Source organism: Scaptodrosophila lebanonensis, unplaced genomic scaffold (assembly GCF_003285725.1).
Source record: "Scaptodrosophila lebanonensis strain 11010-0011.00,11010-0021.00 unplaced genomic scaffold, SlebRS2 tig00000113-arrow-arrow-pilon, whole genome shotgun sequence".
Taxonomy (NCBI): Eukaryota; Metazoa; Arthropoda; class Insecta; order Diptera; family Drosophilidae; genus Scaptodrosophila; species Scaptodrosophila lebanonensis.
In genome coordinates, this window is record NW_022060575.1 from 992,876 (window position 1) to 1,010,043 (window position 17,168).

Genomic DNA, 17,168 nt, shown 5'->3' on the forward strand with positions numbered 1-17,168 from the left:
TATGGTAATTGAATAAATTAATTACTTGTATTATTTCAAATAATTATTTCAAATGAATGTTCTCGTCCATCAACGATTAAAGAATTCGATATTCGATAAGCTCTTATAATTAATAAATACCTTTAGAGCTAAGCTATATTTTACGTTCAGATCATTGCTTATCTAATAGTTGGGAACAGCGTCAGAGGAGAGTTTGTTTATTTCCAAGTCATTTTTTTTTTGCATGTTTGATTCTAAATTTGTCGATTTCAGAATGCATGTTGTGACAAGGATATATCATTGCATTATTAAGTATTATTTTAAAAACGCACTCTAAGCCATTACCTTTTTGAACCAGATAGTTTTATTTGTATGCCGGAATCAATACAGCTCCAGTACAAAGTGGGTTAGTGGCGCCTGCTTTCCGTGATGCAAGCGGGCAGGGCCTATAAAGCAAACAGTTCGTGTCATTCGATTTTTATCGTAAATAGGAAACAACGACAACAACGACAAGTACAAAGCCAAAGCGCCGCCAATGGCAGTTGCCATACTTGTTATTGTTTTTGTTGCCAATATATATTGAAGGAGAGACAGACACATAGAGGCAAGGCGACATCGCCGCAGACAAACAAATGTTGCTGCAACATGAAAAGGGTTTTTATTCAATTGCTGGCAACATGCACGCCAAAGTGACTCACAAACCAAAAGTCCAAACAACCAGTCAGACAGTCAACTATTTTGTTTACAATTATTTGTGTTGCTGTGCTTTTAGATGTTGTTTTGCTTTTTGTTGTGGCAGCATATCTCACAACTTTCATAATAAAATCAACAACGCAATAAAAATTAAAGAGCCGACTACATTTAATAACTTAAAAGGCAAAGGCGAATTATGCAAAATGCTTCGCCATGGACAGTCGTTTAAGGGGCGCCTGGCCATTCACATTCACTGCCTACCTGTCTGCCTGGTCAACTGACAAGGTTTCGTCTGGATTGCTGGTTGGCTTTCCATTGAAATTGAAAGTTCTGCCGACGCAGACGCCGACGCGAACGCAAAATGCAGCGTGTGAATATTTTTAAAACGCACACTGATTATGATTCGGTCAATACTCTCTCCTCACCTCTATTATTAAACAAAAAAAAAGAAGCAAATAAGTCTTTTCAATTGAAGGTGCATCTAGTATTCTATTGCCGGGATGCGTATGTACTATTTGGAGTTTTATATCGCATTTATTTCGCACACTGCTACGCAGAATATTCTAATGATTTTTGAAGAATTTCACACAATTACTTGTACTGTAGTTTTCTATTTACAGGCTTTATTACAAATTAATTTTCTTTTTAATAAATATTCCACATATTGGCAATTAATATTCCGTCTGTCTTTTTAACCAGTGTGCAGTAGGCGGACTTTACCTTAGATAGCGGAGCAATATTCGGTCATTGGTCTGGGTACAGGCAACAAAGCCTGGGAGCTTGTTCGTCAGTCAGTCGGTCAGTTGGACAGCCATTCAATCAACTTGCATGAAAGTTTCAGGAGCTTAAGTTTTTACTTTCGTTTTGTTGTCGTTGCAACTTGACGAAATGCGTTGAGCCAATTCTGTTGACAATAACAACAATAACAACAACAACAACAACAGCAACAATAATGACGATGACAGCCGGCAGGTGAGAGCAGTCGACGATGCTGGCAAATTAATTATAATTGCCACACGTTGCCCAATTGCCATAGTAAATATGCAAATGAAAAACTCGTTGGCAATCACGAAAATCAATCATCAATATGAGCAATTGAACAGCAGCAGCAGCATCAGTTGTTGCAGTTGTTGTTGTGGCTAGAGCTAGAGCTGGAGTAGGAGCTGAAGCTGAAGCTGAGCTGAAGCAGTGGCTTCTGGCATATTCAGCGTCAGTCAAAATGGCCAATAGAGTTATCAATTTTAGTGTCAATTGGCAGGCAAAATCTTTGCATTGATGAGAGAAATTCAGTGCCGCTTTCTTGCAACTTCAGCTGCAGATGCTAGTGGAAACTTGCAACCGTGTTAAGCAAACACAGCGGGCGGCATGGGGCGCGGTGGCCTTGGCATCAGTCGGTCAGTCGGTAGACAAACAATTTTAAATACTCGCGTAGTGTAAAGTAAAATTTCATTTTATAGCTCAAGGCTCAAGTGCATAAAAATCAGCGACAGCGAATGAAGTTGTAGCTGAAAGCGTGTAAAGTAAAAATTGTTGTTACAACAACAACAGCAGCAGCAACAACAACAAAAACGACAACATCGACGACAACACTAGCCAAGGTGAAGTGTCGAGAGTCGAGTGTCGAGCGTAGAGCGTTGAGTACCGCCTCGAGTGGCATTGTGCGGTGTCATTTATTGCGTGTCTGCCGCACACTTTACGTGTATGCACTTTTTGATTATTAATAAACTTTTTTTAAACATTTGCTTCCTTTCAAGGCGGCCAAAGGTGGCCAACGTGTAGCATGTGTGTTTGTGTTCGTGCATTTCTGTTCAAATTAACATTTTTCGGGCATATTTTGATATGAATGTGCGTGTGTTGTAACCGCACTTGAAATTGCTGCAGCGCTGCTGCGACGGGAAGTGCAATAGCTCAAGTTCGTTGCCTAAGTCTTTCGTTTTCAAGTATTTAATTCAAGCGAGCTGCAGCCAACACAACACATGCAACACATTCGAGTCGCTTCCCCACTCCATCCAAGCCCCATCATATCAAAATCTTCCGCATGTCAAGGTCAATTAGCATTTTCTTGATTAGTGCGCGCGCGATGCTTAGCGTGATAAAAATGTCAAAAGGTTTATGAGATTTTTATAATATCCCTTACTCGCAAAGAGTATTATAGCTATTAAATAACGTTTGTAATGCTCGAAGGAGATTGATGCTCTCGGATAAAGTCGGACTCATAATAATCTCTTCAGTGTAAGAGTATTTCAAGCCAACACATGTTAATTAAAAGCAAAATAATTTTGTTGCTAATGAACATCATTTCCCCTATATTGTATGGCAAACATTTTTCAAAAATTCTAAAAACCATTAAAAATATTGATAATCATATGCAAGTGCATTGTATGCGTCAAAATATGTGCTATTTAGTTTTGACTGATATTATTGTTATTATTTTTCTTCCCGTTTATTTTGAGGCATGTCTCAGATTTTCCAACTAGCAGATCAGTTTTCGAAACTACCTCAATCGGGCCAACGACTTCCTTGTTTCTTGATTCGAGCTACTACTTTCTCGATCTTGTAATAAGTGATTTGTCTTAAAGCTACACACATATTTTAAACAACATTTAATCACGATCAGGTTATTACGATAAGACTGCGAAACTAACGTATGCACGTGAATGATATGTTCCTTTAAATTTCAGGACAGCATAAGAGCAACAGAATGGAAATATTATTTTGAGACTGATCATATATATACTTGTAGTACTATATACTTGTACAGGTTTAATAAATTGTATATACATTTAAATACAAAAGTATATACTTGTAGAATATTTCCATTGATCCATTAAGTTCTACATCTGCATTTCAGTGGTTATTTTCGTCCTTAATGCGAATGAATGAAGTGCAGTCAAAAATAGCTCGCAAGAGTATTTAAGCGTCGTCTAATATTTGTAGCGAATTTCTCAAATATTATTCCTATTAATTGCGGGCATTTATGGCTTAAGTATTTAGGCAGAGAGTTGACGTATGTTTTGATAAGTGCTGGCATAAGTTCGAGCACACTTCGGTGCACACACGCACACACACACACACGCACACGTACTATGGTAGTAAGTAGGCACAGATAGCTGGCCTGGACTGTGTGTCATTGAACTGAGGAGCGCGCTGCGTTTCTTTGCTGTGGCGGGCGATCGAGAAAGTTGCGATCCTGTGATCTATCTATGCGCGCGCATAAAGTTTTCACTCCTTTCGCTTTCATTTCAATTACCAAATACGATTCTTATTTTCAATTTCAATATGACGACAACGACAAGCACGACGACGACAACAGAAACAGAAACAGCAACAACAATAACGACAACCAACGACAAACACAATAACAAACAAACAAACAAACAAACAAAAACAAAAAAAGGCACCCGCGACAACGCAGTTTCGCACCAAATTTGGTGCTCGCTCAAGGAGTCGCAGTGTTGGGACAGTGGAGCTGAAAAAGCGCGCAATAACAATAACGGTTTACGTGGCCGTGCTTTGGCTCTGCCACAGTAGCCACATCACGCTGGTGTTGGTGTTGTTGTTGCAGGCCTATTACCATTTGGCTTAGTCAAATCGTTTGTTATGTTTTTATCTTGATGTCCAGTCACCTTGATTTGTTGTAGAAAATGCAATTTTTGGCATGTTTTTTTTTTTTTGCTGCTGTTGCTGCTACTCTTGCTACTTAGTGCTGTTGTAGTTGTTGTTGCTGTTGCTGTTGTTGTTGTTACCTGACTGCCGACGAACGCGTAGGGTGCATCGCTTTCCCAATGAACGCGGCCAGAGCGATGGACGGCCTATCAACGCTTGACGATCGTCGTCATCGTCATCGTCAGCGTCATCGCATGGACGTGGGTGACTTGAGTCCACCAATGAAAGTGAAATTAGAATTGAGTGACTTGATGTTGTTGTTGCTGCCGTTGCTGTTGCTCTTATTGTGGCTTGTAGCTGTCTACCACAACTTATCGGTAATTGCGCCAGTTACTTAAACGACGCGCGATTGCGATATAATAAATCGGAGTCTATTGTTAACGAAATCAATCAATTTATGGGCTTGGTTTTTGAAGTTCAATGCACTGCGCCTTGCCGATATAACAACTGTACTCTATAAACGAAAAATAAACGAGTATATTTAAATCGTTCCTCTGCATGTAACACTCAAAAAAATGTGTTATTCCTGATAAAAAGGAAATACCGGGCTGCAACAAACTCCGTTTTTGGTCCCTAAGTTTGTCCATTAGTATACAAGTGCCTTGTTGTTTTTTTATTTTTCAACATTAGAGCTATATTGATTTGACAAATTTAGTAAAAAGTAATCGGAATTACGGAAGTTATTGAAAAAAATACATACTTGTTTTGTTTCGAAGCTGAAAGATCCTGGATACCACTTTTGGTTAATATAGCTCATACATTTTCCGAGATCTTTGCGTTCATATAGACAGACATGACTATATTCTCATATTGATCAATATTAAATATACCTTAAGGAGTATGATTCGCCTCCATCTGTGTCTTACATGCATTCGCACTAAACTAGCTGCCCTTTTATCCATTGGGCATAGGGTGTATAGTGAGTTGAGTATTTAGATTTCCATGTGATGATTTTGGGCAGTGTAGCCATCCGCAACAGCTGCTGCAACGTCGCCTGCCCTCGGTTCAAAGTTCAGCGCATGTTTGAGGAAGCAGCAGACATGCGGACATGCATACAGCGCAAATCTAGAAAAATGTGCAAGCCTCCAACAAAATGCCAGAGCAACAACAACAGTTCCAAAACAGTAACAGAAACAGCAGAAATAAAAAAAAAAAAAAACAAAAACAATGGGCAGACGTCGAGGTTTTGTCGCTGGGCTTGTTGCTTGTTAAACTCAGTCAACAACTAAAGCCAACATACAAACTAGCAAACTAACAAACCAACAAACCATCAAACACACTAACAAACAAATGCCTTAGTAGCAATAGCAACAAAAACAAATGAAAATACACACAGACTTAGTTCATTTGTTGTTGCCTTTTTTGTGGCTATGTTGTCATTATTTATTTATACCTTAAAACGTTTCATTTTCATTTGGCTAAGGGAGTCTCCTACTCCGACCCGACTCCATCGTTTTTGTACTCGTTGTACTCGTTGTATACGTAGTCATCGTCGTCGAAACCGAAACTTGAAAACTGGGTTACTGGCGCCTGTTTGGGATACAAGATCGTGTCATGAGATTTCTATCTTTGTGTGACTGCGAAAGCGACAACGCTGTCGAACGCTGGCGAAGAAGCCGAAGAAAAACTTGCGGCAGCGCCAAAGCCAAAGTCAAATGACAAAATGGAATGGGAATGAATGACTGAATAAGCGAGTGTGCGGCTGTTGGCCTGCCAAAAAGCCTTTTGGAAAACAAAAGTAAAGTGCCTGTGGCGTGGGTTGTCTTTGTGGCTCCACATACACACATATATAGTACATACTCGTACATACATAAAAAAAGTACATACAAGTATATACTGTGTATAGAAAAGCGCTCAATATGCACGTACACTTGTTAGCGTTCATATTTGGACAAATACAATATTTTATAATTAAATTATAAAGTTTTAGTCATCTGTACAAATAATCGTGTTTACCCGCTTTAGTATATAGTATAAGGAATAATCTGCTACATTCAGACCAATACACGATTTTTGTACACACGAGCGAGGAGTTGAAAAATATTTTAAGAAGTAGGAATACCCATCCGGATGAAGAAGATGAACCAAACTTGTCATAAATCTTGTCATGTACCTCCCATTTTAGCGATCGGTGCAAAAACCATTGTTTGTAAAAGTGCATCTTCGTTTATATTTATACAGTTTTGATACAGCTTTGATAAAATCACTAATACAGGTAGTCCCACTTTTCATATTATAGCCAAACTGGGTGCACTGAATTATCTTTAAATAAGATCACTATATTCTGTTACTGTCATAGAAGCGATAAAAGTTGTATTCCGTTATTAAACTTTTTTTTCACTTTTTTCTTTTTAAAATTGGCTTTTAAGTGATTCTAAGCTTCTTCTGTCTGTTAGGCTTTTCTTTTTTTATACTGACCTCACTTGGTTGTGAGACGGGGGCACAGCTAGCCGAGGGGCAAATAATATTTCCCCACCGGGTCGGAGGCGTGAACTTGATTTTATTGTAATTTTATTACATTTCTTCTTTTTAGGCTGTTCTAGCTTATAAGATGCTTTTTATAATTTTGTATATTTCCTATGTCGACAGTCAATGTTTGTTGACATAAATAAATAAATAGCTGCGGCAAAGAAAGGGTACAAAGTATATAAATCTGTAGCGTTCCACTCGCTTTCAAAGTTGCGACAGTTTTATGATACACATAAAAGTTTTTAAATAATTGTAAATTAATATTTTCATATAAATTGCAGTTAAATAGTGCATACAGTAGAATAAATAATTCGATGTACAAATGCTTTTCAGCATCGCACTTGTTTAATATTTTGCAGTACGTATCTGAATCACAACAACGAAACTTTTAAAGGATGTTTGGAAATGAAATCTAATGGATTTTAAAAGGTCTTTTTGTAGATTTGTCCCTATAATAATGTGAAGGAGTGTATATGTAACTCTACGTATGTTCCACATGACTCACAGCGCCAATTTAAGTGCCCGAAGCAGGCGGCAGTAGCTCGCAGGGGCCTGGTCTTTGCCTTTGTCTTTGTCTACGTATGTCAAAGCATGTGACTTGGGCATCCACAACTCCCTCAATATTCTTCAGTATGTGTGTGTGTGTGAGTGTGAGTGCAAGTGTGTGTTTCTGTATGTGCAATGTTTGTTTGCCACAGTCGTTGACTTGTTTACAAGCTAGCACAGCTCGGTGTGCTGTTGTTGTCTTAGGGCTTGCAAGCCGCACAACAAAGTAGTCACGAATTAGCGCAGTTGACTCGGCCCAGCCATCGACATGCACTCCTATACTCACGGTCTAAGAATATGTGCCTGTCACAGCTGTAGCTTAAACATAAATTGCCACACAGCTCACACACAACTCACACAACACACACCACACAATTTAGCAAAAGGCAAAACGCATTTCGGTTGCAACATATAGTACACATTTGTGTATACGAGTTATACTTTTATAATAAAATAATAAAAAGTCACCAGTGTCGCCAGGCGTCTCGAGTTCGTTTCCTAAGTCTTTTGTTTGCAAGCAACTGACGCATGACTGAATGTCGCACTGATTTATACGCTTGACCGCACACGCCACCTACGCATTATTTCCTATTAATATTTCACAGGCCGGAGCATTTTCATTTTAGTTTCGTCTTGTGCGCGCTCAGATTTCTAGTTATCAACTGATAAGTAGCTTATGTAATGGCTCGACTCTGAAAAATTGGGTTAAAAGTCAGTCTGACAGTTTAATTTGACACTTTTACGCGCCTCGCTTTCGACTTGACTTTCAAGCCTGGGCTCGAGTGTTCCGACGACATGACAAAGTGTTTTTGGTTTATTTTAAACTCTTGTATAGCCTCTGTGGTATTTTCTTCCATCCCGACTCATATACAAACATATTTACTTAACAAGATTTGTATATTGAATTGTCATTTCTCTTGACAATTTAATTTGGATTATGCGCGCCAAGAAACAACAACACACAAAACAACTGAAACGCGTGCACTTGGCTACCGAAAAGAGCTTTTCTGCATTAACTAAGAAAATAAACAAAATAAGTGAAAACCGGCAGGCATATTTATAAACAGACAGGCGGTAAGATACCTGGCAAAAATATTACCGCTGCCATAAAAAGGGCCTCTTACTGATAGCTACTTTAGTTTTGACCAGTAATTTCTACTAAATGCGACTTTCGAAGCGTAAGTTGTAGTAAAGAATTGAAATTAAATAATTTATTTGAAATTGAAAAAATAACAAGTACAAAATAAAGTTGTTGTATCCCTACTGTCGACAGAGCGTACAAATTCTGCAAATTTAAATTAGCCCGCTTAGGCTAGGAATTAGTTTATAAGGAGTAAGAGGGTACATTAAGTTTAATTATGTAATAGGTAGAAGGAATCAGTATATACTATATTTTCGATCAGCATGGCAAGACGAGTTGATCTAGAGCTAACCATTTATGCACATAACAAGATAAACACCTGGATTTGGAAATTGATGAAGCCTACAAACCACATTGGCTTGTGAACTCTCTTATTTAATTTTTCTTTCTTCTTTTCAAATATTACATTTTTTCCTGGCTTATGTTGACGGAATACATTTAATGACAAAAAAAAAAAAGAATTATTATCCGATAAAGAATTGTAATGTAGAAACGATGTGGATATTTTAATGGAGTTCTGATAGGACCTACACATATTAATCCCTAGTAATGTGATTGCCCCTTTAATCAATGTTATGAGTTTAATGTTTGAATGATTTGTTCTTCCTGTTTTTAAACAAAATTTTACTCTAATTAAAATCTCTGAACAGTTGAAGGAATTTGTTATTATCTAATTGTAGGATGATATTCAACGTTATTAGCCTTAAATGCTATCACGTAGCTAGCATTTATAAATCCAATTATTGGATCTATAATCTATAGTTAGATCTATAGAAGAAAGGTTCAAGGCTTTAATACTGCTGGATTATGATTCCAATAAATCAACCATTTTAATAGAAACATTCAAGACAATATAATCTACATGTCTGCGTGTGTGAAAAGAAATAATTGATAGGGAATAACGCCGCAACCTCTCTATTACTTATTAGCTCGACAATAAATATTTGAAAAAAATATTGTGATCTTTTTTGAAGATCTGTTTCAAATAATTAAATCTAATAAAAATAGCTCGACAATTTTTGGTATAGAAGTTAGATTTATAAATAATGTGCAAAGTATTATATAACAAAGTTTTTGGTAGATAAAAGGGAGGATAAATAATAAGTTTAATGTTCTCAAGGGCAGGTTTAACGGGTGAAGTTTTTAGAGTATTCTGAAGGTGGTATTGCTGTCATGTTGATTTATGGCCAGATTATTTGGGTAGTTAGAGAATCGCTTCATTAATCTGGTGCTGGGCCTTGCTATTTCGTCCATGATATAAGGAAGACCAAGTTCCTGATATATGCCCTCATTAGCGATGTTTGGATAACCTTTACATATATCTTCAATACTTTGCTTTGGAATCTTTCCAGTATTGTATCGGTAGATATCTTGGCCGTGCCTCAATAGTGGATGTCATTTGCCGAGACTAGAATGCGGATACTCTTGTGTCAAGTTCGATTTTCTACCCAATATCCAGTTTATCGTTGAATTGTTTGCGCTCAGGCTAACTTCAAAGAAAGTTACACATAATTTCATTGGCATTCCGATAATTTATATATTTATTGCTAAAATAGTCACACCAATCTATCAATTACTTTATTTTATTGACAATTTATACTTAAAATGTGTAATAAAATGAAAAGTAATGTGAATAGTTAATAAAGACAATATTAACGAGCAATTTTTCTGACACATTTAGCATGAGGGCTCGTTCTTTGCACATTCGATAATAAAGTGTATGTGTCCAGTTTTGCAGTGCATCATTATTATGACTGAGCCGTGGCTATGGCGCACGTTTTGGGCTAAGAAGCCGAATGGGCGAACGGGCGAACGGCTGGCCATTAAAAACAAAAGAGACTCAGCGAAACGCATTGGCAGCAGAAGTTGGCGCAGCTGATGCGCAGTTCAAGAAAAAATATTTATTAATGGTTTGGCCCGTCTTGCATTTCCGTCTTGACCCACGTTATGCAAAATGTTACTAAAGGCCAACCGAAAGCAGGCAAAAGTAGAAATGTTTGCTCAACCAGCAGCAAATGGTTAGTTATCGCAGCCCATTGAATGAGTGAGTGAGCAAATGAGCAAGTGCGTCGCTTGCAATATTAATTGAAAATTCGCATGCGCATCAATGGCGGAGCTGCAAGTAAATGGCGGAAAATTTATGTTAACGCTCTTGCCTGTCTGTGACTTGCATGTCAATTGCCTTTGTTATTCATTATTTTTGACCAAGCGCTGTCTCACAACAAGCTCTGTTAAAATTGGTCGAAAAATGTTAACGTGCTGTTAACAAGTTAGCAGCGCGCCTGAAACTGTAACAAGTTGTAGCGGAAGCTGCGCCTGCATTGTCTTCTTGGACTCTTAGCTTGTAGTATGTGTGTGTGTGTGCACTATTTTATCGTCCAAAAATCTACAATCAGTGCTGGTTGCATAAACATATTGATTTGTTGTTGTTGCTGTTGAAGTTGCTGTTGCGCACATATAAACAAATCAGCTGTTGTTTGCCGTCAGGCCCCAAACAATAATTGCATAAATCAATTTTACACCAAATTTTGCTGTTTGCAGATTTGGTTGTTACTATAGTTGCTGCTGCTGTTGTTGTTGTTGTTGTTGCTGCTCATATTGGCCAGCCGCATGACTGCCCACGGTGTTGCAGCTACAACTTGCCAACTTACCAGTTGCAGTTGCTGGTGCGTATGCAACATAAACATTGTAGCCACATGTTAATTTGATTAAAAGCACGTTTTGGCAACGCCAATTCAATAACACTGGTAACAACAACAAATGAAGTGCTAAAAAGCAAAGGGGCGCCTGCGCATGCGCATGCATTTTCCTAATTTCAAATACTAGATATACAGTGGAAACCTATATACCGAGCAATCCCCATTCGATTTTAATATTTATATTAATTATTATAAGGTGTATTAATTATTATAAGGTCTTTTCAATTGATCTCTGCATGGAAATTTTCCGCATAGGCTTTGAAGTTTCATGAAAAGTTCAATAATAGTTGATGTTCCCCTAAGGACCGTTTGAAACCTTACACTCATTTATTACTTCTAAGCAATGCGTCAAAGAATTTAGATCTCTGCATTTTAAATTTAATTTTTAAAACAACCTTAAGTCCCGTTACTTTATGATTTGAATTATAATTTTTGTTACGATGTGGTTAGGTCAGCAAAAAACTTCCACACTGTTGAGAGCTTTAAGTCATGCCGATTATTTCCAAAATTTAGAATAATCTTTAAGCGAACATACATGTTTAAGAATCCCTTTACTTTCTTGCAAACTACATTTTTAAAGGATAAATATAACCCAATTAAATAATATTTTCAAATATATGTTGGAATTTTGAATGCTATTGTTGTTGAATTTTTTGGCATAAATCATTACCTTGCTATATTTTTATTTGTGCATTATTGTGGTTTATTTGCCAAAAATTACTAAAAAATGTTGCTTAAAAGTTGCTTTTTGTATTCATTCCTATGTGGCCTACAATGTTGCTAATTGCTGCATACCGATAGCGATGCGATGGCGATCCCGAAAGTAGAAACGTGATTATTCAAGATCAAAAAGTTCAATAAGAGAAACACATATTTTTTAAGAAGAAATTGTACCTTAATCAAGAGCAAGACCGAGTAAAACACATTTTGCATTTTCTATACTAAAAGCTATAAAACGAGAAAGAGGAAGGAGAGAGAGATGTGAATATTTCTCTTGGCTGCTGTCATGTTATCAGTATTTGCGAATCTTTATGCTTGATTTTGCGTATTAAATTCTTTAATTATTTATATTTAAGTAAAAAAGGCGAAACATATTCGAAATAAATTGGAATGGCATCTAGTGGCTGCAATGCTGCCGTGTTTCATCTTGTATTGTAAACCTTTATTAAAATATTTATATTTGCGATTGTAAAATAGTAAAATAGTAATCTACTACTCATAGTATAGTAGCTTGCAAACATTGTTGTTTTCACTGTAGTCGGTGCTTGAACGCTGCGTGGTGGCCAACACAAATGACGCCTCCATCTCCAACTCCATTTATGATAAATGAAAGTAAAAGTACAAACACTTACACTTCATAGATCATTAGCGATGTTTATATGTGTGTGTGTGTGTGTGTGTTTGTTGTGTTTTGTGCGTGGCGTTCAATGCCCCATAGAGACACACACACATACACACGAACACACTAAAACAAGCATACAAACATACATTGCATACTCCCATGTAAAAGTCATTAAAAATAGAAATGGCAGTGCCGCAAAGTGTGCGAAGCGGCAAAAAAAAAACTTGTTCTTTCACTTTCAATGTCACGCCACAACAAAAGACCTTCAACTTCAAGTCAAGCCCACCAAAAGTGTTTGTCTTTGCGGCCACTTTGCCTTGTAGGTAGTATATGTGTATGCGTGTGTGTGTGTGTGCTTGTGTGAGGTTGTGGGGCGCCGCTTCTTCCGCATGGAAATTAATTGCGGCATAAACCAAACATTTTGCGAGTCAATGTACGTAATTTGAAAATCGTGCCAAAATGGTTGCAGAGCCAATTGAGTGAGACTTTGTTTGAAGCTGAATCTGAGGCAGCAGGTGCGCCGCGGCGGTGGAGGGGACACTGACGGTGGCGGCTACAGTTAGCGATAACACCCCCGCAAAATGCTTCACTATACTTACTACACTACAGTATATGTATGTACGAGTATGATTGTTAGTTTGTATGTTTGTCTTTCTGGCCTTTTGGCTCTTTTGAGGCTGCCAGCCTGCCAGCCTGCCTGCCTGCCTGCCTGCTCGCTTGTTTTGTACTCTAAAGTCATTTGTCTGCATGTCTCTTTGTTGAATTGTCTATTTGTTTGCCAAAAAGTGCCATGAAGACAAGTTGTTGTACCTGTTGTTGCTGTTGGTGCTACGCTTGCCCAAAAGCAATTTTATTTGCTGCCGTGCTTGTTGTTGTTGTTGCCTCTGTGGCTGCTGCTGCTGCTGCTGCTGCAACAAATTACTATCATTGCTGTTAATAGTTCATTAAGTCACGGACGGGCGCATGTGAACGAACAACTGAACCGTCTAACCAAGCAACAAACGAATGAACGAATGAACGAACGATTGGGCGAACGTGAATCGAAAACGCAAACGAAATTTCAAGTGGCAGAATAATTGAGTGAACGGTAAGATAAACATATCAATTTGTTATTAAGTCATCAATTAGACAAACAAATAATATGTGCCCCGGCAGGTCTTAAAGGGCACAACACAACATCAGTTTCCATAAACACCCATTGAATGGTACTGCATTTTGTACGGGTTTTGCCGAAACATTTAAACCATGAACTAATAGTCAAGGGAACTCCAAGGAAGCTATTTATTTAGCCAAACATCACAGTTGTAGTGTAATATAAATGATAAACAAATGGTACTCGTCTAAGTTGGAAACTCTTCATCAATTTAAAAGGCATTTTAGTTTAAATAATACTCGTATTTAAGTTCTTTCATTTGTAATTATTACTCATTTCTGCTGCTTGCCATGATGTATAAAAATGTTTTACAATTACGTATTACACTCACAAGTTAGTTCCAATCAATTCTTAATTATATTATAAAATCATATATAGTAGATCTGGTCCTCGTTTAACACGACCTCTTTTAATATGAACGCGGTCTAACACAATTAAAAATCTGCTACCATTTTACACGATAGGAAAATTTCTTGAAGCATTCGCATATACTAGCACCTTGGGAAGACCATTCCAGTTGATAAGAGAATGTGAAAAAATAAGTTTAACTTATAAAGTGTGCTACGAAAATCTATTAAAAGCCAATAAACAATCGCAAAATCATTACTTTTGCAAGCAAGAAGAGCACCACAAGCAAACATGTTTAATTTTGAAAATGTTTGGCTAGATGTACTCGTATTTGCTGTGGATGTTATTGAGATAAAACTAGTAATTACCAATTGATTAATGCTAACATTAGTATCACTTTCGAAATAGCAAGCTGTATCTTGTCTGATATTCTAAGTACGGTAATAATCCATGAATATATGCCCATTACAGTTGACAGAGCGAAGTGCCCCTTTGCGAAATAGTTGTTAGACCTCAGTCTGCTTGTAACTAGCGGTATTTCAAACATTATTATAATATCTTCTGATTCTAAATACACAACATTGAACTGTATACCTGTTAATAGGATAAATCAAATATTTCGCCTGTATTATTATACTTGTATTACAATACAGGTTGTACATTACAAATATTACAATATTTATTCGGCTCCGAAGAATATCCTGCATCTACAAATGTGTTTGATGTATTTTGGTGTGTGAGTTTGTGACGCCGGAGAGGAGGAATGTTAGATACTTACATATAAGTATGCTTATTCATAACAAAATGAATTCAAATCGCAATGTCTGTCCATCCGTATACTCGTTTCAATCACCACTCCTCTTACAGCTTTACAGCTAAGTCCAGCTTTGAACCGAGGTTCCTTTTTGATGCATCCAGAAAATGTCAAGAATATTCGTGTCGGATTAATATATCATAAACGCTATCATACAAACGACATGATTTAAAAAGTGTTTCGCGGTTTTGTCTCATTTCCGCTGTAATCTAGAAGGTCCCATTTTAAAGTAAAGGCTAAAAGAATGGTGTGCAATTAAATGTGATCGTAAGCCATTGGGTAATGGCAATGTCAGTTTTGTCCATTCATAATACCGACAGCTCACATCAGCATCGTGCTGTTCTTTTTGTAGCCAAATTTACGAAAAATTGCCATTTGATTTATATATATATATATATATTGTATGTGTATACATAAGTACTATAGTATATTTGTATGTTTGTATTTTTTGCCACTCGTTCGTTGTTCGCTGATCACCAATTGGCGATCGGCAATCTCTCGGCATTGGCTCGTTGACGTTTCGCGTGATTTATGTCTGTCAGGCAGTGACAGCGCTTTTCATGAGCCAATAAAGTTGTCCGTGTCGTTTTGTCATATTCATATATCATGGCAATACAAATACATACATACAAAGTAGTTCACGTACATGTGCGCCTTATGTCACAGGCGCGTATGAATGAATGGAGCTCCAAGAGCCCCCAAAAGCCTAAACATAAACGAAGTTTAAGTGCGCGGGCATCAACATGATGTTGTTGTTGTTGTTGTCTTTGTGTTACATACATATATACATACATACATACATACATACATACTAAGTATAAGTACATAGATGCATAGTTTATTTTATCTGTGCGATTGGTGACAACGGTGACAAAACACAATTCGGCCCAAAACTCGCAGCTGTTCGTTAGACAAACGGACAGATAGACGGGCAGGCAGGCGGACAAACGGACAAACAGAGAGACAGAGAGACAGATAGAGCGACGCACATGTGACGTTAATTACATAAGCTAAGGAGCGCTTAATTATGGCATTAGCGATCTGCACAATGCGCATGTTTTGGGGCTTATGATGTAAGCGGCAAATGCTGTGCGAAACTTTCAATAAGAATAATGGCAATTGTGTGCGCTAATAGAGGACAAGTGGACGGACGGCGACACGGACAGAGCAATTTGTACTCTGAGAATAATGGCTGTTGTTTCTGCTGACAGCTTCCTCAAGCAGTAATGCGTGCTTTGAACTTGGCTATAGCTCTCAGCTATGTTTGTAAATATGTTCGTTCATATACATATAAGTACTTCCATAGCTATGTGGATATTGCACAATATCGCAAGCATAAATTATAATTATGCCTGGCGTTGCAACAATAAATCTTTGAGTATTTACAACATGACAGAAGTGGGTCGCGGCCCAAGCCTGCAACTGGCTGGCAGGTCTCTCTCTCTTGGCCTTTTTGCATACATCTAAGCAAACATTAAATCTGTGTGCAACAATAACAGCTAAACATTTTAAATGCAGTTATGACTAAATACAAAAGTTATTTTTATGTTGCCGCTGTCGCTTGAAATTGTGCGCATAACTTTAAACATGAAAAGTTACTTAGAGCAAGTAAGAAAAATCAGCAACAACAACAGCAGCAGGCGAGTCGGGCTCGGAGCTGGAGTCCGCTTGGGGCATGCCTTTAATTAAAAGCGACAGGTTTTGAGACATTTTGATCTGTATATAAGCACATTGGTGCTCAATTGAATAGGTGCATGTAAAGCAAACAGATAGTTACAATTCAATCCAATTTGATTCCAATCGTATAATATCGTATAATATTGAGCAATTTTTAAATAACATTTCCTAATGTCGAACTGTTTTTTAATTAATTTAAAATCCATAAACTTGCACTAGTAAACCCCATTTTTTGTGTGAAAGTAATTGAGGGATTTTTATAAGAAGCATTCGCAGATAAATTATATTTATTATAGGTTTCCAGATTCACTTGACTAGATGGCGATCTAACTCTGAGAGATAAGTAGTTTCTTTCTCATCTCTATATCTGTGAGGTATGAACAACTTACTCTAGTTTTTACTTACAATTCAAGTTTCAATTCAAATGGGAGGAGAACAATATTTGTTTCACAATTGTAAGGAGGACATTTTTGATTGATAGCCTTAAGTTATATCTAAGCCACACATAATCGCAGAGAGTGGTGGGGGTGGGAAGATAAAAAAAATGTTTGCCAATGAAGTTTAATTTATAGTGATGATTCCATCGGATTGTGCATATATTGTTCTTAAGTTTGCCAAATATTTATTGTGGGTTAATGCAA